The sequence below is a fragment of the Vidua macroura genome, chromosome Z (genome assembly GCF_024509145.1).
Source record: "Vidua macroura isolate BioBank_ID:100142 chromosome Z, ASM2450914v1, whole genome shotgun sequence".
Classification (NCBI taxonomy): domain Eukaryota; kingdom Metazoa; phylum Chordata; class Aves; order Passeriformes; family Viduidae; genus Vidua; species Vidua macroura.
The window spans coordinates 9148552-9175524 of NC_071611.1; the positions used below are offsets into that span (position 1 = coordinate 9148552).

The 26973-nt window shown below is 43.0% G+C and overlaps 2 long non-coding RNA genes across 4 annotated transcripts; one reads left to right on the forward strand and one right to left on the reverse strand.

Moving 5' to 3' along the window:
* Window positions 1–2470: 2470 nt before the first annotated feature.
* LOC128821930 (uncharacterized) lies at window positions 2471–21898 on the reverse strand. Of its 3 annotated transcripts, none has more exons than XR_008441278.1 (5): window positions 21809–21898; window positions 15132–15188; window positions 10340–10485; window positions 7722–7840; window positions 2471–3217 (listed from the first exon to the last, which is right to left on the reverse strand). It is a non-coding gene; the product is annotated as an uncharacterized LOC128821930 (long non-coding RNA). The 3 variants fall into 3 exon arrangements; XR_008441280.1 differs by lacking the exon at window positions 21809–21898 and adding an exon at window positions 17726–17845; XR_008441279.1 differs by lacking the exon at window positions 2471–3217 and adding an exon at window positions 4991–5352.
* A 4008-nt stretch (window positions 21899–25906) lies between these two features.
* On the forward strand, window positions 25907–26698 carry LOC128822662 (uncharacterized). The gene is made up of 2 exons (XR_008441544.1): window positions 25907–26095; window positions 26601–26698. It is a non-coding gene; the product is annotated as an uncharacterized LOC128822662 (long non-coding RNA).
* Window positions 26699–26973: the final 275 nt, after the last annotated feature.

Below are 26973 nucleotides of genomic sequence, written 5' to 3' on the forward strand. Positions count from 1 at the left end.
ACTCTGAAAGTAAGCACGGGGTGCTGTGGGGACAGACAGATCCTCAGGGGGCATTCTCCAGGAGGGAAGTCAAAAGACATCTTGGCACTGACTCCCCCAGGCAGTGGTAGCTCCATCCAGGAGGGGGAAATGCTACATTTATGGCAAATGCTGTCTGTGTGGGTCTAGGCAAGTTCTGCTGTCATCTACCATTTCATTGTCCTGCCTCACCTTTCCTCTCCAAACCTCTCTCTAATGTCTTCCTGGAGGGGTCTGGCCATTGCTCTAACATTAAGAGGTAAATGCAAGGACTTCTCCAATGCTTTGCTGTGAAGCCTGTCACTCAGACCCCTCTTCTTCCTGTCTACATCATGGACTTCTCTGCTGCTCTTGATTTCCATATCCCCTACGCTCCACTCTATGGAAAAAGACAGATGCTGTGATCATTTTTCTTACCCCACCACATAACATCATGGCACTCTTCTGTTTTGTGCAGCTCCTTTTATCCTTCCATGACCTCCACTTTTCTACTAATAAAGTTCAAATTTTGTGGTTTTTTTCCCAGAGACTGAGAATATCTCTGCCCTTCCCCACCTCCTCTGTGAACCATCTCATGGGGACAGTACTGCTCACCACCCACACACTGGTTTTGAGTTGACTGCAGACAGGGAAGGCTCAGGAGTACTAAACAGGTCAGCAAAAGGAGGGAGATTTCTATAATGCCAAGATGATTTTTTTGCTGTTTCTTTTATATAACTTTTATGTAGACTCAGTATTCTTAGCATGCATACTTGTAACTCCTTAAGTCTGAAAACTTAGCATAGTCCTAGTATTTGGTTAGGCCAGACCAAACATCCTAAAGGCCTCGTAGTAGGAGGCTGGAAAACCCTACACTATCTTGGGAACCAAGGTCCTCTCTAGAACATAACCTGTAAACCAGAGATTTGGCCCATCCAAGGGAGAATTCCATGGATAGGGGACTATTACACCATTCATCCAGGCCCCCCATTGGGGTACCCCTGTTAGATATGCTAATTTGTAAGGTCTATAAATTGTATATGCAATTTATCGTGTGTGTGCATTGCACTGCATCCCACCTTGACAAAACAGTGCACCAATAAGGATCCTTATTAAAATACTGAAGTAAAAAACCCTTATCCCCTAACCGTGTCTAGCTCTCAATTTTTTAAGACCAGGGAAAAGGCATCATCTACTTTGCTCAAGTTAGACATGGAAAGGTCTCCTTGTTTGTGTATGTCCATTGTTGCTCCACTAGTACTGCATGCATTTGCTTTTCAACCAATATACCTGCCTTTGCCACTGTCCTGACACGGGTAAAGCCACCATGTCTCACTAATACTCAAGCTGCCATGCCCCCCACCTGGGGCAGATATTCACTCATCCTAGGGCTCAGCCTTTGGCCAGAAAAAGACCAATGGCATCCCAGTTTCACTGCAATTGGTCCTTCCCTTCAGTGAAGCAGAAGCATGGCTAAAAATTCTTTTCCCTACCTGAGGCAGGATTCAGCTCCATTTGTCAGTAAATCTGAGTGCACGCAAGATCCTGTGACACCTGACAGCAAGGATTGCACTGCTTCAAGGATGACTCATACGCATTGACACAGCCAGAGAGGAGCTCCAGCCACAAGGGTTTGGTCCAAGCATGAACCTTTACCTAGTTTCAATCCTGTCTTCTGAAAGTGACTAAGAAAAACAGTGCACTAACAGGTCTTCCCCTACCCACCCCAGAACATGGCACTCCTACGGAAAGCATTAACACTAATCTGGAAACCTCAGCATGGCCTGGTGAGGATTTGTGTTACTCACATTGAAAGAGGGCTAAAGTAAAAAAAAAAAAAGTAGCAGAACTTTCAGTTGTAGAAAACAAGTGGGAAGAAAAACATCAGTTTGCTGACTACCAGCAACAAGCAGGCTTGAACCCACAGTCTAGTAAGAGCAGAGACATAAATTTCTGATGTGCACATGTTAGTGTGACTTTGTTTATGACCCCAGTAACACAGAAAGTGCTGCGGCGTCAGAAGCTGCTGTCCAAGGGCGCCAAGCTTTGCCTGTCCCCACTGGATTAGACAGGGTGCGGCGTGCTACAAACACAGCTAATGCAACCCCTGCTGGAGAGCACCACCCAACAAACCTCTACCACTCAGAGGCCTGGGGCTCTGCAGAGCTGCCCTGCTCAACCAGACAGAGCAATTACCGAGCAGGACTTTCAAGTTCATGGAAAAGTACTTGGGGCAAGTGAAGGAAGGACAAGCTGAGCTGCTGAAGGAAATGTAGGGACAGCTCTGGAGAAAAAAGGGAATTCCCAGATATGTAGAGTCACTCATTCCTAAAACAAGGATTGCTGGCATTAGGTCAAAGTTGGCTAAATGGTCTGAAATGATAATTAATGATAAGTCATTGCTCATGTTGTTTTAGGGCATACTGTATTTATGTGGCTGTATTCAGATAATATTGCAATTTCTGTACTTGACATTCCCTGAGTTTTACCAAACATATGTTTGCATATGGGAGCATGCAAACTTCCTTCCCCGTCACCAGTTTTTCCACTTTTTTTTCTCCCACTTTTCCAGGGTGTACACAGCCATCATGACAGCACCTCAGAGTATGCTTTCCCCCTCTCATCTCAACAGCTTGTGCTACCCTTCCTTCCTCCTGTGCTCCAGCTTTGACTGCCAGCAGAGCCCCAGGGCTGGAGGCTGAAGCATTCCTGCAGAGCAGAGGTGTAAGCTACCACACACTGGAGGCAAAGGGCATTCACGAGAGCTCTGCTGGATCCGAGCCACAGAAGCAGTGCAGCAGCACAGCAGGATTCTTGAGGGTCAGAGGAGTGCCCATAACCACTTTCATCCCTCCTTCCTCTGCTCAGTTGCAGGCACCACCTCACTTAATGCGCACGCACTCCACCTGCACACAGACACACACAGACACACACACACTGGGAACACAAAAGCGAGCACTGATAGTCACACTGCACCAGGGTGACACATGAGATGAGGGAAGGGATAAAACTCTTGCTGGCCCACAAACTGAAATGCAGCCAACACACTTGGTCGCCAGGCCTGCTGCAAACATCAGGATGACCAGGGGCAAATCCAAATTGTCCAAAACAGAGTTTGTGTCTTTTCTTCTGCACGTTCCTCATCTTCACTTTTCCCCTCCTTCACTTAACCCACGGTTCATACAGTAGTGAACAGTTTCTCACAGCTGTGCTTAAGCTTCTGCAGGAAAAAAAACATGAGAAGAAGCAAAAAACATTGCAGCAGGTTTGGAACAATGGACAGCGAAGTTTTTTCTTCTGACAAAACCAGAAAGGAGAGAAATTTTATTCCAAGCATTGAGTAAGTTGAGAGAGTTCTGTACTTTTTTTTTTTCTTCTTTTTTTTTTTCTCTCTGGATTTTGGAGAGACGAGCAAAATTTCAGAAAGAAAACACTCAATTTTATGCTTACAAAGACATTGTCAATAATTCCTTTCGGAAAGTGTTGAAATTAACCTGGGGCAGGGATTGAGGGAAGAGATCAGGATATGCACATTGCATGTACTTATTACATCATGCACTCATGGAAAATTAAGTCAGAAAATTCTGGGCAAGCCCCTAGCCTGGCAGTACCCAGACAGGGGATTTTGTTTTCCCACACAAAGTCCTTTGAGCCCATGTCAAGTGTTCAGGCTCACCTAAGGAGTCATATTTAACTCAGGATAGAGTAAGGATTTTTCCAGCAGCTGTGTGTGGAGACAACTGAGCTGTCTGACACAGCACATGCAATTCACGTGAGGCCTCATCTTCTTCAGACTCACAAGAGTAAGGATCTCAATGCCTTTCAGAGGATGAAGGGAATGTCAGCCACACCATCTCCCTTTCCCAGCATGAGGGTGTGATGAAAACCAGTTGTTTGGTGTTTCCCAGTACATTTGGTCCACATTTGAGAGCTGGGAATTACACACTTTTTTCCCTTATCACAACTGTAAACTTCTTTATTCTCACCTGCTCTTCTCTTCCTTCCTTATTCAAAAATTAATTAATACCAGTGCAGCCCACTGGTAGGTCTCACATACAATGTTTTAGATATGTAAAAGTCAACACAAGGTTCTGGTAAATACATCTAGGGGGAAACTTGTTATTTGAGTCACAATTAGAGTTTTGTCACCAAAGAAAGGTTTATTAAATCAGATCATAGAGCCACCACATTACTCTGCTGTAATACAGTAAGCTGAGGACACAACACTGCTGCACACTAGATACAGGATGACAGGTCTTATTTTCACAGTGCCATAAAACACATAAACTGGTGTTGTGACCCAGAAGTAGAAAATTCACTTCTTTAGACCTTAGTATTGAATATGGGTTGGTTTCCCCCCCCCCGCCCCCCACCATGGTGATATAGCAACTGTGGGGTTTCTTGCGGGGAAACTCACGGAAACCTCAAAGCATGCCTCACCAGAGATGATTTATCGCTTCCACGCACAGTAGCTCTGCATATGTTATAGCTGGCATCTGTTTTTTACGGGATGAGTACTGGGTTTTCTCTCTGAAGGATCTTTCTTCCTTATCCATGATTGAGTAGAGGTGGGTATTTGTACCCGTAGCAAGTTCAAGCAGGTACTATACTCATAAAGATGCTTATCATAGTTACAACAGTTAGTTAGTTTCCGCTGAAACTGAGTCATCAGAGCTCCTCCAGACTCACTGAAAAAATATTACGGACAGTGGGTGTTCAAAGCACAGAATGTGGTACTACACAACCAGAAGTGCTTGAGTGAGTGTGCAGTTTACACTGCAGCAGCATGGCAGTGGGTGGGCAGGCACAGAACCGGGTCTGTCCTGGGCTGGCCCACAGTCTGTGCCTTCCGCTGCCCTGGGATAACAAATCCCAGTGGGCAGCATCATGCTCTCCAGGCTGGTTTGTTTTGGTCACAGACAAAATTCTGGCTTTTGGACATTTAAAGAAAGAAGCTACCGGTGTGAAAATGGTGTCAGATAACACATGTCAGATAACACATGTCAGATAACACATGTTCTCAGCATCCAGTAGACTCAGCATGAATGGAATATGTTCACCTGGTCCCAGAGTCCCCACTCATCTTTCCACAGAAGAATTGAAGAATGGGAAGTAATCTGCACTCGCTCCTGTTGTCTGTGCTGGAAATGTAGCATCAATCTAGATTTGCTGTAAAGTTGGTATTTTCTGTTTTGAATGTTCACTACTCTCTTGTCCTGAGGACAACCACTGCTGTACAACATGCTATCCCAAACACATACAAATCCAGCTGGAAAACAGAATAATCTTCACCGCCAAAACCACACATGTTTCAGCTTGCTTTCCTTCTTTCTGACTTTTCGTGTTCTTCCCAAGCTGAAAAGAACAAAGTTAGCATGCAAGGAGCTTCACACATGTGGCCATTGTAGCTACCCACACAGCACCAGGCAAAGTCCACATAACGATGCACTCTGTCACATTATGTGACATATATTGAGAGCAAAAAAGCCAGGGAAGACCACACATTAAGCAATTTTCACTGCCTTGGCAGCCACCACTGGAAGGTTATAGTGTCTATGGCCCTAGCCGTAACAAATGCTCAATCCACGGCTGCAAATATTTTCAAGTATGAGTAATGTGAAACACTGAGACATCCCTGAAGTTCTGTACATGGGTGTGCAACTGCTTTTCACAGCTCTCCAGAGCCTGTAGCTAAGATGTAGGTGAATTCCCTTTAGGCAATGCTTGCCCAAATCAGCAAGACAAACAAGTGCATTGCTCCTCAGCTCACTGAACAGTGCCTCCCAGAAGCCAGCTTGGCAATTGAGCAGATTGAGCCAGCTGATATTCACCCCCAAACGAGACAGCAAGAGACAGAGGGAAAAACAAATGGGACCCCATCGCTGCTGAACTGATGTTATCTGCAGGCAGCTGTGCCTTTTGTGCAAAGAGCACACAGTGCCACAATTTGCAAATGTCTCTGATGAATTGCTGCTGTCTCTGCAGCGCATTGTAAAGAACTGTCTGCTCTCAATTACCAGGACTGCTTTTAGGCAGTAATGCAGTAATGTCATCTACTAAGGAGTCCTAGATGGACTAGGAGTTTCCTAGTCCACAGGAAAATTAACATCGTGTTAAACAAAGCCTTCTCTACATTTTTCATGTAGTAGCATATGGAGGAAATATTGCATGGTGATCACAGTTTTTACCTCAGACTCCTTAAATCTAAGGCTGGTATGTGTGGTGTGTGAGTATCATTAGAAAGGGGAAAGTAAAAGTACGGACATACAGTATGTTTGAACACATCAGAACAGAAGTTCTGTTGCCGATCTTCATAGATTAATGGGTAGCCCTGGAAACAAAGCAAAGAAGTGACCTGGGGACTTGAGACTCGTACTTCAAAGGGAGTTAAGTAGCTGAAAACACTTCTGGAGACAAGACACAAAAACCTAGCTGTGTACAATGTGTACATGAGTTCCAGTCTCCAGCTTGAACACTCTCATCTTGACACAGTTCTACTAAAAAGAACACTTAATAGTAATATTAAAGCATTAATTAATTTGTTACAATTTTTCACTTCTCACCTTCTTCTCTGGCTGAACATGGACTGCTGGTACTGAGGGTTTAACTTGATCTATTGTATAGAGACAGCGATCAGCACAGTGAGACCCCCCTCATTCCTTTTTCAAAAACTAATTGTTCCAAAGGTTTCAGTTTTGGGCTTGCATTTCATTCCCCCTCACATCGTGCAAGGTGAACAGTTTCAAGTTATGCTTTATGAACCATACACTGTCATAAAATCCAGTAAGCAAGCAATTAAAAGATGCTGCCTTGTGAGGTGGCATTACCACTTACTTTTGTTTAGAAACAGTTGTATTACCACTTTTTTTCTCTCTAAATGGCAAAAGATAGTCCTCATAAATACCAGCAATGTTTTTTTGTTCTCCATATTTTTCTCAGTGAATTCTTCAATTAGATTGGTTTTAGATTGGGTTTTTTGGGGGTTTTCTTTGTGGGTTGTGTGGTGTGGGTGATTATTGTTGTAACCAAGTAAGAGTGATGTGACTGCTACACAAGATCCCAGACAGAAGTCCCTTGCTAGATAAGAGCGTGGCATTAGGCCAACTGCATTTTTTACACTTACCATTAAATCAGATAATTTTCACAAGGCACCATATTCTAAATCCCCTGTCCTTTCTGCAGCTTTTGTTATGAAGCAGGTCTTTTTCTCTTTCTAATGTTTTGCAGAAGACTGGCCCCTGCTTTAACTTTTGAGAAGTTGCCTGTGCATACTTTGAGCAGGACAGAACACGAACGTTGTGCAAGCACCAGGGATGGCAGAGTACAGCCCTTGCTAGCTAGGCAGGACATTAGGACAACTACTATTTCCCCAGGCTAACTTCAAGAAGATTAACCTCTTAATTCTTGAACTATTTTCTTTGCTTGTTTGAAATGATAGATTATATCCCCTATGACAAAAATCTGACACAGCTGTGCTTCTGGCAAGCTGCCAAGGATTAGCTTGACACCTGTGTTGTATGCACAAGAGTGATTCAAGTTTTACTACACAGTGACTATGGCCCAGACTATCATCTTACACCTGTTTTACATTGGGTTGTTTCCACTGCCATCACTGCTGTCTCACCAGCTGTAATTTTTTGGCTAAAGAAAAGCCTGTGCTATATAATTATCAAAGGATATTCTTCCATTTCTAGTTCAAACAAGAACAAAATATATATCCTTACATTACAGAGTTTCCCTGTGCATTATTTTTCCATCCTTTGCACGTTTTTTCTGTACTTTATATTCCATTTTTTTCAGACATGGTCCCATGTTTTTCTATCATCTAAACTTCTGTTCTGTTCTGGGGAAAAGAGTATAATAATTAGGTAGAATATGGTTTCTCTGATGTTTTAGCACCAATCCCACTTTTTAAACTTTGAACAAGTGGAAATTTTCTCAGGGAAAAAAAAAGGCATAATCCAAGTAAAAAAATGTACATGTTTTTACTGGGTTAACCTATATTGAATCTTTTTACAGAAAACTGGGAAAAGTCTAAAGTGCAACTGGAGGGCTTGAATATATGCTGTAAATAAAACAATTGCTTCTATTTGATAACAAAAAGGTAATCCCATGAAACAATTTATTTTTTTTTTTCCTGATATGTTGGATTTGTCAACAAGATATATGGAATTCTTACACTTATGCCAGGACTTTCTATACATTCCAGGCAGGACTGTAATCCTGTTCTACACAGTGACTACAAAAATGTCTGCCCTGAAGGTGTCACACTATATCACACCAATGACAATCCAACATCTGCTGTTAAAAGGAGCCTTTTATATCAGTGTGATCTAACCAGTTCAAACCAGCTATATTTTTCCCAGTGTTCTCCTCCCTCCCCCCAAAAAAAAGACAGAAAATTCGTTTTGGGGAAGAGTCGGCTGTTCAATGAGACACACCTTTCTCTGTGCATGGAGTAAAACAGAGCCAAGGAGCTGTCTCTGTCAGCAACCAAACCATGAACAGTGCAACCACAAACTGGCATCCCACTCTGTTTCAGCCACTCTTCTGTATTCAAAGCGCCACAGATTTCAAGTAAATTACCTTAGCTATCTGGAGGTGTGTTAATGACTAAAGGGCCATCATCAGCCAGCTGTCTTTTTATCTTTTGCTTTTGTCAATTGCAAAGTCATCTTTAAAGTATAAAGCAGTCACAAATTCCCTACCATTTTTGTTCTTTTGCTGCCTGGTCCATATTCTTCAAATTGCCATTTCGAATGTACAGCATTATCTCCTACAGTTACTTCCTTCTTTGACCATAACATGATCCATCACAAAGTCAACCACATAACAACTTGCCACTGAATTGTGCAAAGGCTGCTGACTCTATTGCAGAAAGCTTTAGTGCCACTGAAGAGGCTGACCTTAAAAACCTGCACCACTGTCCCCATAAATTCAGTAAACACATACTCAGAGATTTCATAGTGATATTCAAGCACCACACTGCCAAAAAGCCACATGGGGAAGGAGGGCAATGGTAAACCTCACTGCACCTGCCAACTTTACTGACTAGCTGGAAGCGTCTGGAAAAGGACTACACTAATATTTATTTGTCATTTATCGAAGCTAATATCTAGCACAGAGAGTCCACACCCTGACCTTGGGAAGCAATAAGGATGATCCTCTGAGAGGCCTTTCTTGTGTGAACTTATTTCTACTCCCCGTGCAAGGGCTTGTTTTGTTTTCGTCCAACACAGAAGTATTAATAAAGTAATGAGAAGCCACTCGTGGCAGGAATTTTCACAGTAGTATCTGGGGCAGTGATTGGACAGGGAGGAAAATCAGCACCATGCACAGTGCGGCTCTGCTGTCTTCTGATGTGAGTGGTCCTGTCATTTCTCAAGCAGGTGCAGGTCATAGTAATTTCAAACAAACTGCTCCAACCGCACCAACAAACTAGATTCCAGCTCAAGGCCAGCAATGTGGCAAAATGCCACAGTTGATATATACACAGTCGTGTACATACGTGAATGCTTTCCTCCATAATGCTTATTGTGGAGCATAGCTGTTGCATAAACTTTTAATAGCAGGGCAGGGATTTACTTCCCATTCTGGTCTGTGGCACACTTTTCTGCTGTTCTGTGGTGTACTTTGACTAATCATTTCTTAGTCGTCTAGATACAGACCTTTAAAAACACTAGGAGCTCTCAGTCCCCCTTTTCAATTGCAAACGATTCACTTTTGGTGAAGTGTGGCCTCCCTATTCTTCTGCCAGCCGTTGTGTTTGTGAAAGGACCGTCTCAAATTTCTTGTGTGGGAGCAGCTGTTGCTGGACCAAGGCAGCCTTTTCAGAGCCCTGCCGCAGCCGCTTTTCACTTCTCCTCCTCCTCTCCTTCCTCCCTCCTTTTGTCTCCTGCAAAGCAAGAGCCCCTCTGACCCTTCGCCTCCCTCCAGCCTCTCTCCTTTGTCGGCCGTTGCAGACAAGTTCCACCCTAAATCAAGCATTGTCTCCATCTCCAGAAGCCAGCACGTGCCCACATCCCCCTAATCTTTTAATTTCCCCCCAGGAAAAGGCAGCTGTTAGCGATACACGCAATGCACAGCTGTCAGCTGGGGCCTGCCGCCTGCCTGCACTGAACAATGAGGAAGACAGCGCCGGGGCCGAGGAGAAGTAATATCTACATATATGTGCCTTTGGCAACAGTTGGCAGCACGTGCTCTGAAATGCGGCATTGTCAGAAAACTCACCCCTGCCTTCCCCCACCGCTGCTCCGCACACGTATGAGCTTGAACTTTGGCTGATATCAGAACAAAACACCCGACTTCAAAGGGCAGGACTCCCCGGATAGCTGCATTATACCTTCGCTGCTGAAACAATCCCCTGCAAAATTACAGGGTATGAAAAGGACAGGCCTCCAGTAGCCTGGCACGTGGTTCGCCCATTCTCCTCTTTTACACACCAGTCGTTTGAGAGTTTTGTCCTGGAGAGAGAGCAGCGTAAACAATCTGGAGGGGCAGAAAAGACCGATACATCACGATTTTACCTTTTTCCCTGTGTGGTGAGGAAGGCCTACGTTTCTAAGGAAAGCAGAGACATATGCATATAAAGTGCATTAAAGTATATGTGTCTGGGCCGGTGATCTTGCTACCTTAATGTGCAAAGGAACTTCAGATCAAGATGAAAAGGGTGGTGCTTTAGTACCATAGAAAGGCAAGGCATAGTTGCGTCTGCACAAACGTAAGTGCAGTTGCATGCCAAATTTCTGCCTGAAATGACAGCAAATATGCACACAAATGATAAATTGCACACTGCAGTGCAGTTGCCACAAGTAAGCTCGCAAACATAGTAGTTACAAATCCCAATTGGTCCTGTAAAATATGCTTACCTCTTCCCATGTACCATGGTGTATGTAACTTTACAAAAATCATATCTCTGTGCTTCACTTTAGCTCCTGACAAAACACAGAGATTCTTAAGGAAACTCATTTTGCAAATGTATGTGTTGTGGAGAGGATATATGAAAACCGCAAACCCTTAAAACTGTTTCATTTCTTTTTCCCATGTAGATTGCTTTAAAGTATACATGTATTCCTCTCACCAGCCTTCTGGCTAATCATTAAATGGGAATTTGATTGATTTCTACACGCAGTGGTTCCCAAAGTCTGAATGCTTAAAAAGAAACTGTCTCATCTGTTGCTTTTGCAGAGATCTCTTGCAGTTTCCTCTCTAAGCAAAGGACCAAACAAGCCTCACTCCATAAGCTTTTTGAGGTCAAGTGGACAATCCTGGGTTGACTTCACCACTCTCAAATGATAAGGAATAACTTCTGTGTTACTGGTGCATATTCCCCAGCCTGCTCTGTACATGCGTTTTTACTTACTTTATCTCACCTGGCCTCTAATTTAAAGAACTTAAAAGATACACTGTTGTAAGCAGACCATATGGCATATGGTACACCTGACCCACGCTTAGCACCTGCTGAGCACACTGTTTGATGCAGCAGTCCTGGCCAGAGGGCAAAAACATATCCATGCATTTGCATGCTGGACAGAGGCCACGGTGATCTGACACAGTATCCTGACAGTTCTTCCAAGATTAGCAAATCTGTAGAAAGCAATAGGCTTAACCAACAAAGGAGGCACTGCATCGCAGAGACCTACACACATACAGACACCTCGGGGATCCTAATAGCCTTGCTCTGGTGAACAGGGATCTTCAACAAATGCAAACGTGCTTTGCGTGGGGAATGTCAGCATTAATCATTGGGATGCAGTCCGGGTATTCCTAAAGTACTCAGAGAAAGCGCAAAGAGATGTGTTTTGATATCACTTGGGCAAATATAAGTGCCATCCTGACTACCCCCATGAAGAACCAATAAGTGCAGGAAGCAACATGCAGTCAAAAACAGATGTCTCAAAATAGTAGGCATCAAGTAGAAAGATGCCTTGAAATTTTAATGCTTATAAGAGTTTAGCAAGCATGAGCCTGAAGAATGGCCTGCAAGATCCATTCTTTCGTTGCTGATTCTGTTGGCCCATGACTCACTTTTTCTATATACAAACCAGTCCATTAAGCCTCTGTATTTTTAGTGCAAAGTTCTGAGAGATTTATAGAGCAGGAATAGCATGCAGAAGTATCAGGAGATGTAATTTGCACTAGGTAATTTGCATAGCAAAATCTCACAGCAGCAACAGCAGCCTTTGTCAAAGCAGACCAGGTATCCAGCAAAGGCAGAAGACATTTGATTTGTCCATGTGGGAGTTGTAGCCTCTAACACTGGGCAGCTGGACAAACACAAAGAATGGAGCAGCCAAAAGGATTTGTCTCTCTTACGCTGCTCAGGGAGAAAAAATTATCATGCATGTGATCAGCAAGGGGACATTTGTTGCAGACAGGGTGGCAGAACCCTGGCTGTGTCCTCAGCAGTGGCTGGCAGGCTATAGAGGAGCTCAGTCTTGCACCAATGGCAAAACTAGACTTTGTGCAGAGTTAGTGCTAGCTGCAATGCTGTGGACATCAGTGGGGACATTGAAGGGTTTCTCTTTTCCAGTAATTCTCTAACATAGACTTTGGAATTGCCCAGTTTAGAAGATTTCCATTTTACACTGTGCTGCCTCTCAACAATATGCCTTGATCAATCTATTTGAAATAAATTTGGCAGTAATCTTTCTGTCTTCACACTGGAATGTTTTCAAACAAAAAAATAGAGCTATTCTCTTCTTTCATTTGTAGCTCTCTCGCCTGTTACTGGAATAAAAATTCTCTGGCTTGGAAGAGGTTGTCAGGCTAGAACTGCCTTTATGTTCAAGGCTAGAAGAATCTTATGATTGCATAGGCATGGGGATTCCGACGACCCTCTAATGGGCATATGTTTTTCCTTACTTATCTGAAAACCTACCCTTCACAGCAGAGGAAGACCTCACTCTCACAGGACAGGCTCTTTCTTCCTTCACAGCACCCCTGAGGCTCACTTGTCAGGGGTTTCTAATCAGGCCACAGAACAGAATCTGTCGGGATCTGCCCGTGCGTGGGGCTGGGATACAGGTGGGCTGCCCTGCCCGGTGCAGGGAACCCAGCTGGGAGGTCCTTCTCCTGCCTTGCTGCTCCGTATGGTAAATCTGTGGCGAATTGAGCCATAAGTGAGTGCTCCAGGCTCCAGTCTAGCCTCGAACTACCCCGGCTCCATCTGTCACCTTATCTGGGGCATCTTTGCTGCATGATTGGCACAGGGCTTGAAAAGGCAGCACAAGACAGGCCATGTGGCAACCCTGCTGATGGGGAGGGGGCAGCGGGGGAGCAGGATGAAATATTGTGACAGGACACTTCAAGCCCCAGCTAATCACAGCTGCTGAGGGCTGAAGAGTGCTATACATCCCCTCGTATCAGGCAGTGCATTCCTGGCAACATTATTAATTCAGAGGAGTCCCTTTAATTTGAAGCAGAGATTAAGACTTTCCCCGGTTGGCCTCACTGCGGCTGTAAAGGCAACAGGCAGGGCTATTGTAAGGCCATTAGGGAAGAACAATAGGACGCTGAAAGGGGGATGCGGGTGAATAGGGGAGCGAGGGCTGGCTTGTGCCAGAGGCCGGCTCGCCTCATTACGGGAGCGGCAGATGGAGCGTGGCCGGGTTGCTGGGCAGAGTCGGGGCTGGCAGCTGGCGGCGGCTCCCCCGCACTGCAGCGCATCCCCAGCGCACCCCGCCGCGGCCTGCGCTCGGCCACGGCACAACAGGTGGATGGAGGCTGACGCCCTTACCAGCAAATCCCAACATTAAAAAAAAAAAAAAAAAAAAAAAAAAGCTTCCCTTTTTTCGTTTCTGCTTCTTCCTCCTGCGTTTGTCCCGACATTTCCGAACCCTACCAAACAGACTTCAGGATGGTACGGAAAGCGCACTCTCTCGTCCTATTCATGGTCCTGCCAGGCATTGCTTCCTTCTCAACATAATGACGGCAGAAACCTGGTGGCTGTGCACGAGATGGTGTTATGCATCCAGGTCATTAGACACAGTCAGGCACCAACTGATTCATCTAACCTGTCACTGGATTTTTAAAAGCGCCCATTGGCTTTACTGGCTTCAGAGGAAATTCCCTACCTTATGCTAACTAAGGTTTTTATTTTCCTTGATGTGCTTGAGCTCATAGGCATGTCACACCTGAGAGGAGCGGGTAGGACGCTGATGGAAGTCCAGCCTTGCAATCTACCAGGTGCTGTGGCATGTGCCAACCCCCAGCAAACCAACCTCTGCAGCTCCCTGACAGCCCCTGCCACCAAGCCCCTGCAGCTCTCTCTCCAGCTGGGGAGCAAGGACAACAGTCCTGCTAGAAGGACACCCTAGAAAGCATCACAGAGGCAGTGGGTTCTTTACTAAGTTTGTGGAAAAAAAACCTTTTTTTTTCTCCAGTTTTGCCCTACTACAACCCTCAGAGCTTGTGAAGTATGATTCTGGCAATCAGAGCTCCTGACTGGGGACCTGACAACTACCAGGAGAGGCACCACTCTCCCCTCTCCCCAGATGTGGCCCAGGGACAAGTGTATGAAGAAACCTGTTTGAATTTGACAGTCCCCTGACACTCTGGGGAAGGTCATCCAAAAGATGCTGCTGAACATGACAACAGAAGTTATTTTATAAGCATCTGTTGTTTTATGTTTGGATCTCTCAAAGTTATTTACAATGCTTTTGTGCAGTTCTGAGTTCTTCCCTCCCACAACCTGAGCTAAGCTTGTGGCTGAGCAACCTGGCATGGTCCCAGGTGAATGCAGGACACACAGACCAGGCACTCTGCCTTTAGCAAACTGATGTCCCCTGGTCCTTATGGTCTATGTTCCCTTCCAGTTCATGGCCATGCATGTAATTGTTGATTAAAGAGCAACTGCAATTTCTTCCATGGAAAAATAATTTTAGGGAACTGTGGAGAGTATTTTTAGTTACAGAGGTAAAAACAAGGAGAAGGAGCCAGCATCCTCTTAGCAAATCACTTTGTGCAGACCATCATCTGGCCCTCTTTGGACCACTCACACTACACAAAATGCTCTTTGACAGCAGCATGCAGAAAGAGGCCACAATATTCAAAGCAATACTGTTTAGGCCTTCTACAATAATCTTTTCCTTCTCTGTGCCATGGAACACTCACCTTAGTTTCTTATATCTTACCTGAGTATTTTTATTCATTTCACACTATATGGCCTTCAGTTTATCCACGGTGCAACTCTGTTTTCATAAAAAGAGAATGCATCAGAACTGATTATGAAAACTAATTTGATTCCTTTTATTTTTACCACTGCTGAGCTGTGGTCTTTATCTTGATTTCTTATGGATCCAATGAAGATTAATCCAATCCTACAGCACAGTGTTCACTCCCATGCAGCTACAGCTGCTGGTAGGGAGCTGCTAAGTGTGGCACAAGGTGTTTAGTAGCAAAAACAGAGGGCGGGGACTGGCATCTGCTTACACTGGTTTTGCCATTGAAGAGACCACAGCTGAATGAGGCTCACTGACAGGGTAAGTCGTGAACACTGTCCTGAGTCTGAACTCAGACCCAGCCATGAAGCACATTTCTGAGTCAGATTCATTTGTACAGATACAGAGATGGTTAGCTCTAGCTTTTCAATTGCAAACACAACTACTCTACACCCACTGAAATAGACAGTGGAAGGGCCTAATGCTCAAATATAACCTGAGAGCTGAGTCACCTGATCTGCATGAATTTGTTACAGCCATGGTACCTTCTCGAAGGAAAGACAAAAAATCTTTTCTAGATATTGAGGCAGAAACAGATGATTATACAACCCATCCTCAGGTATCACATTAAGTATAAAAACAGTAAACAATTAAACAAACAGGCAGAGGTAGTTCCAGAAACAGATGCAAAGTGGGAAAGCAAAGCTTTCATATGTGTGTCTGCAGATGTTTTGTCCTGTGCCAAGATCAGTGTTATTTGCCCATCTCAGTTTTCAAATGTGCTGCTTATCATTTGCAAAGCTTGTCAGAAAATTGAGAGAAAAATAGGAGTAGCTGTAAGAAGTCTTGCTCTGCAACCAGCTGATGTTCTAGACACGTGGACTACCATTTTCTGCATAAAGACAAAGTTTGTGCAAGGAAGGATCTAGCTGTCAAAGGGAGTTAAAGCTGCTGCAGAAAGTTGGATAGTTTAACAAGTGGAGAATCAGAAATTATTGCAGTCTTTTCATGGAAGAATTTTTAACTGCCTATGTGCAGCAATCCGCTTGCTTGGTATCAAGCACATTTGAGACAGGTCTCTGAAGGTCTTTCTATCTTTCTGTTGTGAAACCGGGATATTTATTGCTGTTCATAATAACTCAGGGATTCAAACCATCAGTGCCACAAGCTGTAGGCTGCTTAAACTGGCCATTTAGTAACAGCCTTGTATCTACATTCCCCTATCTTATAATTTCATGTCAACATTAATTCCCTGAATAGTGACATTGGAGGGTCTGAAGAGCAAACACTTTGATTGCCACTGGAAACTCATGGGATATGGGGAATAGTGAAAAATAACCATCTGTCTCTGACACTGTGTTCCCAGCACAGGGCTATCTGTCCGTCACTGTGGGTGAGTTCATGCCTCCGACAGCAGCTTTGCTCTCTGACCCAGCAGCAGATTCCCAAATGCCAGCAAACACAAGAGGCAAGGCAAAGTCAACACACACACTAGCAGTGTCAATAGAGAGCGTCTTTCTGAGGAGGAAGCACAGGCCATAGTGTTTTGCTGCTCTTTTGCTGATGTATTTTAGCCTGTGAACTCTGACAGAAGTGCTAGCTGCTGGGGGGCAATGATGTGACTGTGTGTACACACTGTGCAGCACCTCTCTGGAGAGCAAAGGGCAAAAATGCTGAAGAGAGAGGAGATGAGCCACATCTCACAATCCTGCAGTCTCTTTAAAAACATGGAGGAAGGTCAAGAACTGCTTGTGGATGTGTTTTTTCAAAGATGAATACAGCCCACTTTAAAAATTTGGAATTCTGTTTAAGTTATACTGTTGTTCTCACAATCTGAAGAGCTTAAATCAAGCATTTACAAGGTTTGATTCACAGAAACTAAGATATACAGAGGACTTCTAATCAAAGTAGCCACAGTCCTATGGGCCACTTAAGTGTTTCTACAGACAAATCCCTGTTTGCAGCCTTCATTTGTGCACAAGAATGGTTTACACTTTTAGCTCTAGAAGCAGTGACTGCAAACTAAAGTATGCCTTTCACATGTGCTCTTGTTTATGGGACATGGTGTTCACTTTTTTAAAATACAGTCCTAGGTCAGTGGACTGAAGGAGATCGGTCACTGCCAAGGGCTTTAAAATGTGTTTTGTCAATAAAGGTTACTTTGACCCAATGCGTCCTCTAACAAGGCAATAAGATCAACATAACTGTCCGCCCTGTAATGCTTTTTCATGTGGCTACTCAGGGTGAAATAAGATGCAATTAATTTCCACCTGTGGTAAATAGACTGTAAAGCCAGAAAAACAATCTTATTATGTAAAACCCCATTTGAGAGAGTGTTTGCCATCTTCTTGTGTTTCAGCCTAATTACATGAGACCAAAGGAGATACATTTATTCTGGCCCTAGTTTCCAAATGTCAAACTGTGCTCCTATCATTTTTTTGGAGCAAAAGTCTTAAGTCCCTTCAATCAATTTCCAGAATGAGTAGACTACTCATCTTCAAGAAAAGAATTTCCTGAGAATCACAGTTTGCTGAAATAAAGCCATTTTCTAGAGGATATCTATTTACCTGGACAAAAATGAGAAATGGGTCCACAAGAACCTCACAAAATTCAACTAGTCCAAGTACAAGGTGCTGCACCTGGGTGAGGACAATCTTAGACATGAACACAAACTGGGAGAACAGCCCATGGATAGCAGCCCTGCAGAGCAGGACTTGGGGTTTATCCAGAATGAAAAGCTGGACATGAGCCAACACTGTGAGGTCACAGCCCAGAAAGCCAAACATGTCCAGGGCTGCATCCAAAGCAGAGCCAGGGAGGCAGGGAGGGCAGCAGAGCCAGGGAGGGGATTCTGCCTCTCTGCTCTGTCCTTGTGGGAGCCCACCTGGAACACAGCATCCATCTCAACACAAGAATGACTTGGACTTGTTAGAGTGAATCCAAGGGACGACACTTGTTAGAGAGGGGTACAAGCTCTCTACTAAGCTCTCCTACTAAGACAAGCTGAGGGAAATGGGGCTGTTCAGTCTGAAGAAAGAGAAGGCTTCAAGGAGACCTAACTATGGCCTTCCAGTACCTAAAGGGCACTTATAAAAAGGAAAGAGGGACTTTTTATAAGGCCAGATAGTGACAAGGCAAGAGCCAATGGTTTTAAACTAAAGCAGAGCAAGTTTAGATTAGCTGTTAGATTTTTACTCAGATGGTAGTGAAGAACAAGAACAGGTTGCCCAGAAGGATTGTGGGTGCCCCACCCCTGAGAGTGTTTAAGTCCAGGTTGAATCAGGCTCTGAGGAACCTGGTCTAGTGATGAGTGTACCTGCCCATAGCAGGGGGATTGGAACCAGATGATTTTTAAGGTGCCTTCCAACCCAATCCATTCACTTTTGGTTCTATAGTTCCAGATAATAGTTCTGTAATTCCACTTGCACTTGGTCTGCAGGACAATCGGTGGATCTCAACAAGAAGTACCATGCATTTTTTCTTCTATTCCATTCTGAGAACAGATTTACCCATAATGCTAGTGCAATTTGCATGTGACAGTACGTTTGCAAATGTAAATCACTGCATGCAGACTTGTGCCTTTTTACAAAATGGGCACATACCTGCAGGTGATCTTTCAATATTCTACATCTGTAAATATGTGCATCTGTATTTCCATAAAATCAGCACATGTACCTGCACTCTAGTGAAGGTCAGGACAGAGCTAGTGAAGATTTCTTGCAGAACCCATCTCATGAAGGTGAAAAATTCATACTGGTAAGGCTCTGAGAAGTGATTTATCACCTATTGTGATTTTTTAGACAACACTGTCTAAACTGAGTGTCAGGTTACAATTCATATCTCTGTTTTTTCTGAGTATATTTGGTTAATTCAAGTTCTGTAAGAGTATACTCAAGTGGATGAGATTTTTGCCTGACCAAAGCACCTTGAAAACTATTTTGCTCTCCTCCCTGGCTGCTGTCCCCAAGCAGGCATGAGCCATGGGTGCCTCCTCTCTCCATTTGATAAGACTTGAGTGGGCATGAGGACTGTGTCCAGACTCATGCAGTACAAAAGGAAGTTAGACAGACCTTCACAGTGGGCAGAGTGGCAGCTTTCAGAGTTAATGCTGTAGAACTTCAAAGGGTGTTAGTGAGAGATTAACCTCCAAATTCACATTTACAAACAGCTTCCAAACACATGGTAATCAGGCAGCTTATACAGTAAGTTCAGCACCTACTGCCCAATGCCAGTGTGCTACACTGAGAAGTGTGCTACACTTCAATGAGGAAAACAAGGAGAGGGTCCTTTGTATTTTGGATTCCAACTCTTGTAGTATATTTTGTGCCTGAAAAGTCAACACTGGAAACAATTATTGGGATGTAAATGATGATGGTCCTGCTGCCCCAATACCCTGAGCAGCACACTGTCTGTGGCCAGTACCTTCTGTAATTGCAGAGGGTTATTTTGCAGCATGTTACTAATCAAGTGCCAGCTTCCTTGTATGCTTGCAGAAAAGGAAACCAAGATTTGTTTTCTTCCTCTCATGATCATAAGCAGGCGTTGTTTTCACAGGGCTCTCGAGGAAAGGGACAAACAACTATGTAAATTGTGCAATTTTCACAGTATTACTTCTGTCATTTCCCTCAGCTGCCTGAAACCTCTTTTGCTCTAAAGAGAAAGCAACAAAGCAGGACAGTTTGTACATAAACAGAACTGTGCAGTGTTAGATGAGCAAAAGCCAAGCTGAATATCATAACTAGATGCTGTCCTAATCACCAGTTACTGTGGGAGGCAGAAAGCTGTTTTCTCTCTGCAAGCATTGCTGCTATTGGGGGGTTATTTATCAGCACTTTGTATCCAGGAATAAGAAGCTGCTCATTGAAAGAACTGTTATTATTTTCTAGCTATCAGGATACTACCCTAACTTATTCCTACCCTCCATCCCCCTTCCTGCCCTTTTCCCACACCATGCCCCTCCTACCAGCATGCTACCCTCATCTCTTGGACACAGCATTTTGCCTGGATAAAGTTTTGTCATTGACCCAGGGAGAGACTAAGATTTCACCGGAGTACAAGAGTAGAAGGAAATGGTATCATTCTCTCACGCCAACAAGTAAAGTCAGCTTCAAGTATTTTCCCAATTAGTGGAAACTAATAAATATAAATATGATTTCTCAGGGCTCTTCACAAATGCTGAATGTACTCAATATAATTAAATGATAAACAACAATGCTGGCGAGTTTGCATTTGGTCTGCTGTAGCAATAACATGGTGTGCTGCCAGCAACAGCACAGAATGCAATGCTGGGAGAACAGGAAGCTAGTGGGAAAGAAAAAAAATATGCAAGCCTTGCCCTTTATGCTTTGCTGATGAGGAAAAATAAATAAAGAGCACAACCTTTCACAAAGGGCTGACCCTGGGATTACTCTGAAGGGCTGGACCATGCATGAATCAGTAGAGCAAGAGGTGAAGGCTCAACTGCTGCACAGAAATAGCCCCTCAGCAAAATGGGCACTGGTGCTTTATCTCTTCATTACTAATCCTGCCACATAAATCTGATATCATAATCCCTTTCTTTCTTCTCTGTCTTAATTTCTTCCCCAGCTTCTGATCTCTAGTAAAAGTACATTGGCCAAAAGGATGGGGAACTGGATTTGGCCTAAAGAGACCAGTAGCTAAATGAGCGGTCTTTGATTTCCTAGAAGGTGTAGCATCCTACTCCTCTGTAAAGTTGTTTCTGCTTTAAACCAGTAAAAGCAAGAGTAGAAGCATGACACTCAGTGCTGAGTATGGGCTTTCTATTTTTAAACAAGTGGTCTCAAGAGACTGGCCAGTTTGTGTCTAACTCTTTGCTCTCAGAGGTCAAGAACAAGTGAAAAATATCACTACACATTTTGCATGAGTCTATGGCCTGTAGGACAAGGAGGGTAGAGAAGTAGGAAAGGTGGACAGTGCATGGCAACCAGCAGACAACAAGCACCACTGGGCTGCCAGTGTGCAAAGTACATCTCAGTTGTACTCCTGCAGGCCTGTGACGCCTCAGGCAGCCTCACAAGGAACACGAGGATCTTGGGATTCTTGCCAGCATTAGATTCACACTTCCCTGCAGGCCAGCAGTGCAATGCTTGAATCAGTACTTTTTAAAGCTGTGGCAGGAGGAAGGGTTCTCTCTGGGGTCACACCAAAGCAGTGGTGCTCTTTTTCAGCACTGCTCTCAAGACATTGGGAAATGTATCCTGGGAACTTGCATAGTCATGGACTCACTACATTTGAATAAACATTGTTCTTTTCTTGGATTAGCTCTACTCACTGAAACCACATCCACTTTTTATGCTGGCTGCCTGTCCTATAAACTAACACAGAGATGTCTCAAAAAAACCTCAGGGGCCCTTTAGTGAGTAGCCTACTAGTTACTTTCTTCTTCCCCATTCCTATAAGAACAGATGACAATATCCTGTGAGGAACTACTACTGAAGTCTCATTTTCATTTTTGCCTTCCTTCCCTCACACTCTTCAGTTCACAGCATCTCTCTGTTTATAATTCCGACCATGTTACTGTAGCATTCAGCTGTCTCCCCCACTCAAAATAGCCATGACAGCTTTTCCTCCCTTTTCTATTAACAACTGCCTTCATGCTTCACTCTAGCATCACTGGTATAAGCGTGTACCTCTCAGTGTGTGGTGGGCCATTCGAACATACACATGCTATCACCACTTCTCCTACTTGTGGAGCTGTGATTGTTGAGGCTTGCCATGGCAACAGAATGTACAGGAACAGTAATGCTTCCTTGCAAGCTGACAGTCGTTGGAAGTGAGTTAGACATCACAGCCACACTCACCTTCTCATAAAGTCCCAGATTTGCACCCCATAAGCAACATAGGGGAGAAATCCAGCACACAGAGATTGTAGACAGGTGGGAACAGTCAATGAGACTTTTCTTTCTAGAAATGCCATAATATTTGTGGTCTTCCTTGCAAGGAAATATTAATCTAACTTTGCTACCCACCAAGTTTTTCACAATCTATAAGAAGACTTCTGTGTTAATGGAAAATATTCTTGCACCTCTTCAGATGGGCTGGGCTAAGTGAGTCTTTATTGGCCCAGTGAGCAGGTGAACTAGTTTACTATTCTGTCCCTTAAAAACACACCTTAAGTGTACAAAATGTAAGTTATAATAATGATCTATTCATCAGTAACAATCAAAAAGGCCCTAAAAGAAAAATACTGTCAGCAAAAGTCGGCGTATTGCTATTTACCAGAGTTACCAAATAACAAGTTGTACACATAACAAATGCAGGATTGCCTCCATAAATAGTCAGCTAACAGCCATGGAGACCACAGGAATGGTTTCATGAGGGAGAAATGAGCCTTTGTCCCAAGAAGAACTTAATAATGTTTTTTTGCATGTCCCCATGGAATTCATATGCAGACAAGAGGGGTCAGGCATCTGTGTAGCTGGATATGTGGCAAAGACTTTCTTAACAATCTCTGCCCTAGGTCATTTGTAAAGGCAGATATTTGAGGTACTAGTTAGAAACTGAGAGTAGGTGTCAGGGTGTACGTTGGTATTTTTTTCTCAGACTAATTAATGGGCTTATATATACAGGTTAAAAAAAAAGTTGCTCTTGGAAACAACTCAATATGAGATAGAGGCTAGCTTGAATGAGACAGCAGTGTGTCTTGTTGCCTATCCTGTAAATATTACCACTGAGTCTACACCAGAAAATCATGCACTAGGCTCCAGTGCCTTGACATTCTCCTTGCTCCAGCAGTTTTTTGTTTCCTGTTCAGTAATTGAATTTAAGAAAAATCACTATCTCCCATGGCAGTTGTTAGATCCCTTTTCAAAGGCCCTTCACTTTCTCTTCCAAATGGTTTTACAGGCTTTCACATTGCTCAAAGCTTGCATAACACTGTCAAAGTGTCACAGGTGGAGTGGGAGCTTCAGATAAAGTTTATTAGAGAAGCTGTGCTGCTGAGCCACAAGGAACCCCTTGCATTCTAAACTCCTGCTCAGAGAGGAACCTGGGTCCAGTTAGACCCAGTCTTATCCATAGACTTTATCATAGTTTAAGAAACTTTAAGGGATTTAAAGATAGCAAATCAGATATAGTTATATAATACAAATTATTTATGATTAGACAAAAGATCTTAATCAGAATTATTTACTATACAGTATAAAAGCTAAAACTGGTAGAAAGATTAAGAGGATAGGATAGGATAGGATAGGATAGGATAGGATAGGATAGGATAGGATAGGATAGGATAGGATAGGATAGTGCCCTATATTAATGCAGTTGTATTAAAATAATTATATTAAAGCTGGAAAAAAAGAACTAATTATTAAATAGAGATGGACGTAACTAAGCTATATCAACACCTGTGGGCAGGTCTCTTTCTCCTAGCCTTCAGGAATATCTTTGGTGGGCATCCCCTTATCCAAGGGAGGAAACTTCATAAACACATTACAAGAAGGAATACATTAGGAGAATCTAACTGTACAAAAGTGGACTGAACTTTTATAGTGTAAATTGTGATGATATGACTCCCAGTCATATGTCTTTAAGTCATCTTAGCAGATTATCTGCCAAATCTTTGTCTCGCTATCAGAATGCTAATTTGGAGTCAGTTAGCCAGGCTGATTTTAGCATAATTCACCCAAAATAACACATGGCAAAGGCATCACATCAACGAAGTTCAACGCTCCACCTGCAGTACTGTATAAGATAACCAGAAATCCTGAAGATGCAACCTGGGAAACAGACATTGTTTCTACATAAAACATAGCTTCCCTCACATATTTTTCAGCTTATACATCTTCTACAAGATTTTTGGCTAGCCATGATATTTAGGGAACATCAACAGTTGTCCCAAAACAAAGTCAAATGAACTTAAGGTCAGCATGATCATTGCAGCACCATGGCCTCTTTGGGACTGACAGACTCCTGCTGAAATATGCTGTGAATTTCCAGTGATACTAGATATTAAGATAGTTGTGAGATATTTTCTTTAGAACTCTTAAATATTTTAGTTAGCCTTTAACACCCTTTACTTTAGAATATAAACTTGCAAAAGCACGATTACAGTGCTAAGAAGAAGGAAGCAAAATAAAGCTAATAAATTATACCCAGTCTAAATAATCAGACAATTGTCAGACATGTAAAAATGAAACCACTCCATGTTAGACTTGTACAAGCATTGTCACTACAGAACAAAATTAGAGCTACCACATTACTGAATTTACACTTGTTCATAAAAGAGTTCTTATAGTGGGCCACTAGTTCCATCTATTTGGGTATTCTTCTCAATGTATTTGCAGAAATGCCCTTATGTAGTAGTGAACTTTATCAAATGGGATGTGTGCTGCTCTGTGAGTGTCTCAGAATAACCAGACTAACTTCCATATATATGTGATAAAGTCTGTATACTCACTGAAAGCATTGCCTGATTCTGGTGGCTAAGATGTGAGAGGAAAGAAGGCTCTGATAGTTTTAATCAAAGCCATTTATGAGAAAATTAATTAATGTTAACATGCATAATCTGGCTGACCTGCAGGGGTCCTTTTGTGCTGGAACTAGGTAAAATTTAAAATATTTTAGTTAACAGCTAAAATGAAGGGATGGTCAGTCTTAGGCAACAGATGATTGCCCCAACATACTCATCTATCTCTAAAGTGAACAGAAAATGTTAGGCAGCTTGTGACAAGTATTGAACTAAGACCTGAGATGCACTGAGAAAATGTGTTTCACTTCAGTTGGTGGCTAAAGAAGGAGTCCAGAGTGGCTGAGATAAAACACCCTCCCTAGGTATATCAGGTGAGTTGGAGGGTGTCAAGCTGTGGTGGCATATAGTGAGCCAAACAAACCTTGCAGCAAGGCCAGAGCGCAAAATATTTAATGATCCAGCCCTTGTTTTGGCACTAAAGAGACCAGAAAATATGAACTGGGGATGCTGATATTAGTTTGTGGCAGAAGCTGGGCAGCAACTCCCAACAGTGCCCACACTACCCACTCAAGAAAGGGAATGAATTCCCTCTTCTTTGCACCTTGTTTCTCAAGACCCTACCAGTAAACTTCTTGTCTGAGAAGGACATTTTGGACATTTTCAGAATCTGTGCATTTTTGAAGTGCACGTTAGCAAAACACACATTCAGAGATTGTAAAGATAACCATTTAGACTGACAACCAAATTGTAAGTTACAGGAGCTCTCTTGATAGAAAGAGGTGACAGCATTACCCCAATCAAAACAAGACAACACTGTTAGCTAACACTGTTCCAAAAGAGATCAGCTCTTTATGAAATACAGAATACGACACACCTCTCACCTCAAACAGTTTACAAAGAAAGGCTTTGACCTGTCACATAAATGAGTGGTTACTTAACCTCTCTCACTTTGAGCAATGACAGCCACTGGGGTTTGTGATGCTGCCTGATATAGACATGTACTGTATTAAAACTGGTGTTTAAAGTCCTAATCTGACATGTGAAAACATGGTGAAACCAGTGACACTCCTCATGCTCACTGACCTGAAGAGCTACATAAAAAATATGCTTTTGCTGCATTCCAGGGAAAGATAGTGCTCTCCCAATTGATCATATGTAGCTGCTGACAGACTTTTTGCTGTGCTGATTGAGCTCACTTACTGAAAATCTGAGTACCTGCACCTCACATGTTTCTCAGCTTTGTAGACTGACCTGTATATTTGCAAGTAGTTGCAATAATGTCTTTCATTATCCTGTCTTCATAAAACTTTTTAAAAATCACTGGATTAAATGGATTCACCGGATGAAATGGTAACCAAATGGTAACCACTGGATTCATTGGATGAAATGGTAACCAAAAGTACACAGCATGTGGAGACTGCTGATTTTTAACCAGCCCGATGCTGTGATCATGAAACACTATGTACCTTAGCAACTAAGGCTTTAAGTGTCTAGCAAGCAGAGCACACATGTAAGAGCTGCATGCAAGAGAAATTGAGTTTGACAGAAAAGACTGAGACAGCCTGATGAAGAATAGTGAATAATAATAACACTGAATAGAATATTCACTGGGGACATGAGAAATATAAGTCCATGCTCTTTTGTGAATAATTTCTAGACATTCATTTGTGTGGTCTCATTAGAAATTCCCCAAGTGAGGATGATACATATATCTTGTGTCAGAAATTGCTTTTTGCATGACCTAGGAGAGACATTTCTTGGGTTATAATTTCTGCAAGGAAAAGGAAAATAAAATGTCACTTTGGGTCAATCTTGAATTTATCTGACAGTTTTATAACCAAATTAAAAAATCAAATGTTCAGACACAACCGTCTACTAGAATACTACTGGTCTTCAGCAAACAGAAGTGATAAATATAACTACTTACTGAAAAAAGAAAGCTTACTGAATGTCTACTTAAATGCCATTATGTTCTCATAGAATATGTGATTCATCTCCCTTTTATGTTCCCACAGAATATGTAAATTTGGGATGCTTGCTGTTCCCACCAAAGTCTCAAGTCCAGGGTACAAACAGTTAAGCTTCTGTAAAGTAAAATCATATTGACTTATGATCTGTCTCACTCATTGTGCTTCTTCTTCATACTTCATAATGAAAATAAGGCCCATTGTATCCACCCTTTCCTTTCCCCCTGCCCCATGCCCTTGTTGCATTTACTTCTACCAAAATCTGGTTTTCAAAGATCACCCTTCCCTCCTCATGGCTGAGCTGACTTTCTGTAAACAGGCCATCTGTAGGGACTGATTTGTACCCGACTGGAGTTGTACCCACTCCCTTCTCTGCCCACAGATAAAATACAGGAAAGGAAGCCTGGACTACTAACACCCT